Below are 7,214 nucleotides of genomic sequence, written 5' to 3' on the forward strand. Positions count from 1 at the left end.
AGTTGTAGGGTTTGGGAATCCTATTGACCCAATCCAAAACCTAACCCTACTAGGCCAATAAACGTTTTGGCGCTAGGCTTCCTAGATTCCTTGTGGAAGTCTAGCATTTGGTCAACTGATCCTTAGGGTGAGAACCCTAGATCGTTCTTGCATGGGTGATTAGATAGTCCTAACATTTCGAGAATGTGGGTAGGACCTTTGAGATTGGAAATATTAGATCGGCATCCTAAGTGCGATACTAGGTAGAATTTTAACATAGCTTAACCCTACCTAGCACATTGAGGTGACCGACATATGCTAACTAATCATGAATTTCATGTAGGTTATGTCAAGAATTGCGTGGTGGGGGGATTTGCTCAAGATGCTGAGCCGAACACACATAGAATGCACAAGGAGAAGCTCACTCAAGAGACAAGAAGAGAGATGGAGGCCAAAACGTTTTCTTGCTAGTTTCTTCTTCTTCTTCCACACACTTTACAATGTGCACAAAGTATAGATAAGATACAACATAAAGGAAAGTGACCTACTAAGTCAAACAATACATAATCGACTACACTAGTCGACTGGCGCTATAACTATGCCAGCTGTAAATAGGTGTAACAACTTGAATATAATAAGTAATGAGTCAATGGCCATGTGAGAGTCATAATGACCACCGACGTGCTAAGTGTAGACGTGTGGACCCATCTAACCAAGCGGTCCATCATCAATGTCCGCATGTGTTGAGATTGTCATCTCAACACTCCCCCTCAAGCTCAACTGCATCTCTGCAACTCCAAGTAAGCTTCGAAACTTTTGAAGCTTCTCTATACCCAATGCCTTCATGAAGATGTCAGCTATCTAATCCTGTGTGCTGACATACACCAAGTCAATCTCACCTGCTAGTACCTTCTCTCTCACAAAGCGATAGTGTACCTCAATATGTTTTGTCCTGGCATGGAACACAGGGTTCCTAGCCAACTGTATACTGCTCATGTTGTCACAATAAATGACAACTAGACCTTGCACTTGCACATCTAAATCAGCTAATAACTTTTGTAGCCATACTACCTCACATGCTGTAATAGCAGCACCTCTATATTCAGCCTCTGTACTTGACAAAGCAACTGTAGATTGCTTTTTGTTGCTCCAAATAACTGCTGCACTACCAAGAGAGAACATGTATCCACTGGTAGATCTTCTATCAGACATACTACCAGCCCAATCTGCATCTATGTATCCAAACACCTGTACATCTGTACCTACCTCATAGAAAAGTCCATAATGTAATGTGGACTTCACATATCTCAATATAATACCATATTGGGGAATATGGGAATTTTCCGCAAGTTTAGGACATATGGTCAAATCTTTGTATTTGTCATAACTTGAACATTATAACTCCAAATTGAGCACTCTATAGCTCAATAGATTCCATTTTTCAAGTGCTTTCCAATGATAGGTCACATCATATGGTTTTGAGAAACTTATAAGCATGTTATCCGGGTGCCACCTTTTTAGTATTCAAAAAATGGGAATTGGGAGATTTCCAAATTTGCTAATATTGTGTTATATGCGTCTGACTGCATCCAAATGTGGCTTTCTAGGTACTTGCATAAACTGACTCACAAGACCAACAGCGTAGCTCAAGTCTGGCCTTGTAATGGTCATGTAGATCAAACTCCCCACTATCCTCCTGAACATAGTAGGGTCTTCTATCTCATCCCCAACATCAGCACTCAACTTTAGATTCTGCTCCAATGGGACTAAAAGTGGTTTGCATGCTGTCATACCATACTTGGACAACATATCCAAGCCATACTGTCTTTGGGATAGCCATATACCATCATCACATCTGATCACCTCAATGCCAAGGAAGTCCTTCATCTCAAACTTCTTCTTCAAAAAGTCCTTGACTTCAGCAATCCCACTATCACTATCACCTGTAATAATCAAGTCATCCACATAGATGACTATGATGACCAAACCTGCATCTCCCTTTCTCACATAAAGCGAGTGATCAGCATCAGAAACATAAAAGCCAATATTGACAAGATACTCTTTGATCTTGTCAGACCATGCTCTAGGTGCTTGCTTGAGCCCATAGAGCACCTTCTTCAACTTGCACACATACGTGGGATGCTCTAAATCTTCATAACCTGCTGGCTGATCCATATACACTTCTTCCTGCAAATCACCATGCAAAGAAGGCATTCTTCATATCCATTTGATGCAACCTCCAACCTTTGGTTTCCTGCTGCCAAAGCAATCACACATCTGACAGTTGCCATCCTAGCAACTGGACTGAATGTTTCTTCATAATCTATGCCATATGTCTGGGCATAGCTTTTTGCAACCAGCCTAGCTTTGTACCTACTAATAGAACCATTTGTATTGTGCTAAATCTTATAAACCCACTTACATCCAATAGCTTTCTTGCCCTTTGGCAATGATACTAGATCCCAAGTCTTATTGGCCTCTAATGCAGCCATCTCCTCATCCATTGTTGCATCCCAATGAGCATGACCAACAGCCTCCTAAAAAAATGTGGGCTCAACATCCTCAATCACTTTCACCATATAAGCATAATGGTGAGCTGCATAACCTTAAAAACCAAATTTGTTAATAGGGTATCTCATCCTGCTAGACCTGCGTACCACTGGATCACTCAATGGAGTCCTTGCATTGACGCATGTGTTAAGATATCGAGCTCCACTCATGATATGCCAGGGTGACCGTTGTGCATTTATGTCACCGACTTGCCAGTTGTAGATGCGGTTGGTACACCACCCATGAATAATAGCTAGATGACAACTATCCTTATCTACTCTAGTTCGTGGCTCAGTTAGTATGCCACCTTAGTTAGTTGTCTTTGGTTTGAGACCCATATATAGGGTTCTTCTATTTCTTTGTACTAGAGATCTTTTGGCTTACACAACTAAGAAGAGGAAAACTATTTTCAACCTCCACCCTTGTGTGTATTCCCCCATTGTGCAAGCAAGAAAGCTACAAGTGAGACTCCTTCCTTCTCTCCCACAATCTTGACATGGTATCAGAGCCTTGTTCGTGGTAAGGAGCTCAAGAAAGCAAGCCAAGCTCGCGGTGTTCTGGTAAGAGGAGCAGTGTTGCTTTCATTTTCTATTTTTGGGAGCAGATCTCTGCAGGTAGCACAGCCAGAAATTGCAAGAGTGCATTGTCTCAGGTTGAGACGCCCTTCGCGGTGAAGCAAGAGGGCAGTATATGCTGCGGGACAGGGCTTTAGCCCTAGGGGACCCTGTTTTTTTGATTTGAGGCCATTTCGGGGCCTATTTTGGAGGCATAAGTTTTCTGCACACACTCAGGAAAAGGCCCGGTTTTATGCTGTGCAGCCACTATTCTACAGGTCGGTGAAAAGTTACTATAGAAATTGGATCGTATGCTTGTGCGCAGAGACATTGGGAGTTTTAGAATCATCCTTGGTTCCTGTTTATGCAAAATCGTTACTACGAAGTGACTGTGTGGTCAAATACCACTTTCGCCAGTTTTGCAGATTTGCCCTTGTGAGGGTGAAGCTGTGTTTTTTGCAGTGACAGAATTTTTTGCAGTGTTCTGTAATGGCGTCTGATTCTCTTTCACAGATTGTAACTGAAAAGCTTGACAAGAACAACTTCCAGGCATGGAAGTTTAGAATGACGAATTTCCTTATGGGAAAAGGATATTGGGAATTTGTTACAGGAAATGAAGAAGAACCAGTTCTTCCTGATGTTCCCAATCAACAGCAAATGCAGGCATTTAAAGCATGGCATGAGAGAGCCAGGAAAGTTATGTACTGGCTGTCTATCAGTATTTCAGACTCTATGATTGTGCATATTCAGGATGCAAGTACGCCAAAGGAGGCATGGGATACTTTGTCAAAAATGTATAGCACAAATACGCAAGCCAGGAAAATGTAGCTCAAGCAAGAGTTGCATAATGTGCAAAGAGAAAGTATGAGCATCAATGACTACCACATGAAAGTGAAGAAGATTGCAGATGCACTTGCTTCCATTGGGTTGCCAGTGGAAGATGATGATTTAGTTTCTGTGACCTTGAATGGTCTATGCACAGTTTCGGACATCCATTTTAGTTCGTGAAAGATTTCTTGATTTTGAGGAGTTGATTGCTCTTCTAATTTCTGAGGAGCAGAGAAATGGTGGTGCATCTTCTTCAGGAGAAACTTCAAAAGAAACTGTCTTCTACTCAAATGCTGGAAGAGGTAGAGGCAGAGGTAGAGGAGGCCGATTTGGAGGCCGTGGTAGAAATCAGAATATATAGCAAACTCAAGAAAACCAGTCCTATGGAGGAGGACATGGTAACTCTAGAGGCAGGGGGAGCCAAAGAGGTCGTGGTGGATGGCAAAGAGGCCAAAATGCAAACAGTAATGTTGAATGCTACTACTGTGGTAAAATGGGTCATATGGCTAAAGACTGCTATAAAAAGCAGAATGATATCATGAATGGAAAACTGCAACAAGGGAATTATGCATCTTCTAGTAGACAGGGTGATGACAGAAATGAGCATTTGTTTATGGTGCAACACATGAACAATTTTGTGACAAGTGCAGAAGAAAGCCACGATGTGTGGTATGTTGACTCAGGTGCATCAAACCACATGACAGGTCATGCAGAATGGATGGAGGATGCAAGGAAAATGGAAAAACCAGGATTTGTGGAGACTGGTGATGATACTGCACATCCTATTGTGCAGATTGGAAAAATTCCTTTGTCTATGCAGGATGGGAAAAAGAAATACCTATCCGATGTATTTCATGTCCCGAATATCACCGAGAATCTGGTTTCTGTTGGTCAAATGGTTGAGTAGGGCTTGCAGGTCAGATTTAATCCTCATGGATGCTTTGTTGAGGATATGAAAAGTAAAGGTCGCTTGATAACAAAAGGAAAGAAGAAGGGCAGAATGTTTACATTGGATGCAGACATTCCTGAATTGAGTGCAGCAATGTTTGCACATGGGACCGGTGTAGTTGCAGATATTGATATCTGGCATAAATGCATTGGTCATGTTAATGTACAACGACTTAAATCAATGCAGGCCCAAAATATTGTTGCAGGATCGCCCAAATTCAAGGTTGCAGAAATGCATAAGGTATGTGAAGCCTGTCAGTTTGGAAAACAGGCAAGGAAACCATTTCCTAGACATGTTCAAGAGAGTAAGAAGCCATTGGAATTAATCCACTCTGATGTGTGGACTACTAAAGCTGCATCTCTTGGAGGCTGTCATTATTTTGTCACTTTTATTGATTACTATATCAAAAAAGTTTGGGTGTATTTTATGAAAAAGAAAAGTGAAGTTTTTGGGCACTTCAAAACTCTTAAAGCTATGGTTGAAAAAGAAACAGGCCTGCAGATAAAATGCCTAAGGTCAGATGGAGGGGGAGAGTACCTCTCAAATGAGTTTGCAAGGTTCCTGCAGGAGCATGGCATAAAGCAGCAATATTCATGCAGTCATACTCCACAACAAAATGGAATTGCAGAAAGGAAAAACAGGCATATTGGAGAGGTATCTCGTGCCATGCTCAATGAAAAAGACTTGCCAGATTTTTATTGGGCTGAAGCAGTTGCTACAGCAATCTACATAATGAACAGGACTCCCACTGCAGCAATACATGGTATGACTCCAGAGGAGACGTATACTGGTAGGAAACCAGATATTTCTCATTTGAAAATTTTTGGTTGCATTGCCTATGTACATGTGCCAGATGAGTTGAGATCCAAGTTGGATCCAAAAGCTGAGAAGTGCATCTTTATTGGTTACTCTCTGCAGCAAAAAGGGTATAGATGCTATAACCCTTCTACTCGTAAGTTTACAGTGAGCAGAGATGTTGTTTTTTATGAGATGAGTAGCTGGTATAAACCAATAAATGTGATTGATGATGTAGATGCACAAAACGGTAATGCTGCACAGAATTCACAGCAGCAGTCACAAAATATTAGTGGACCTGGAGCGTCCTCTAGCAGTGGTTCACATTCTTCGCCATGGACAGGCAGATTGAGATTAGGAGAATCTTCTCAAAGCAATGCAGATAGTGGTATGCAGGTATCACGAAAAGGAAAAGAGAAGGTTGATCAGCCCATGTTTGATGTGAATGCAGGTCACTCTTATGTGGATGGTGAATCCAGTGGCTCAGAACAGAGCATTGATGATGAGTTGGGTATTCCTTCTATTGTTACACCTGGAGTAAGGAAGACCAGGGATGTTTTCCTGTGGATAGGCTGAAATATGATGGATTTACAGCGATTCACTATGCCTATATGGTCAAAGTGATACAGGAACCAGAACCCACTTCTTTTGAGCAAGCCATGGGAAAAGAAAAATGGGAGAAAGCCATGGATGAAGAAATGGATGCCTTGGAAGCAAATGCTACATGGGAATTGGTACCTTTGCCTAAAGGTAAGAATGCAATTGGCTATAAGTGGGTTTATAAGGTGAAGCACAATGCAGATGGTTCAGTGAACATATACAAGGTAAGATTAGTAGTCAAGGGGTATGCACAAACATATGGCATTGACTATGAAGAAACATTCAGTCCGGTTGTAAGGATGGCAACCGTAAGAGCAATCATTGCTATGGCTGCATCAAAGGAATGGTCTTTACATCAGATGGATGTAAAGAATGCCTTCTTGCATGGTGAATTGCAAGAAGAGGTCTATATGGAGCAGCCACCAGGTTATGTGCATGCTGTTCATCCTGAGTTTGTTTGCAGGTTGAAGAAAGCCTTGTATGGCTTGAAGCAAGCACCTAGAGCATGGTCTGACAAGATAGGACAGTATCTTGTCACTATTGGCTTTCAGATTTCCAAGGCAGATTTCTCACTTTATGTGAGAAAAACAGAGAAAGGTATTATGCTACTTGTCATTTATGTTGATGATTTGATTATGACAGGTGACAGTGATGAAGATATCCTTCATGTGAAAATGCTATTGAAGCAGAAGTTTGAGATGAAGGATTTGGGAGAGCTGCATTATTTCTTGGGCATTGAGGTGATTAGATCACCAAGTGGGATACAGCTCTTGTAGAGGCAGTATGGATTGGACATGCTGTCCAAATATGGGATGACAGACTGTAAGCCTATTTCAGTTCCTTTGGAGCAGAATGTGAAGCTGAGCACAGATGCAGGTGAGCTTCTAGAAGACCCTACTATGTACAAACGCATAGTAGGAAGCTTGATTTATATGACTATTACCAGGCCAGATTTGAGC

This window comes from Lygodium microphyllum, chromosome 3 (assembly GCF_053477565.2).
Source record: "Lygodium microphyllum isolate KBCC chromosome 3, Lygodium_microphyllum_v1.1.10, whole genome shotgun sequence".
NCBI classification, from domain to species: Eukaryota; Viridiplantae; Streptophyta; class Polypodiopsida; order Schizaeales; family Lygodiaceae; genus Lygodium; species Lygodium microphyllum.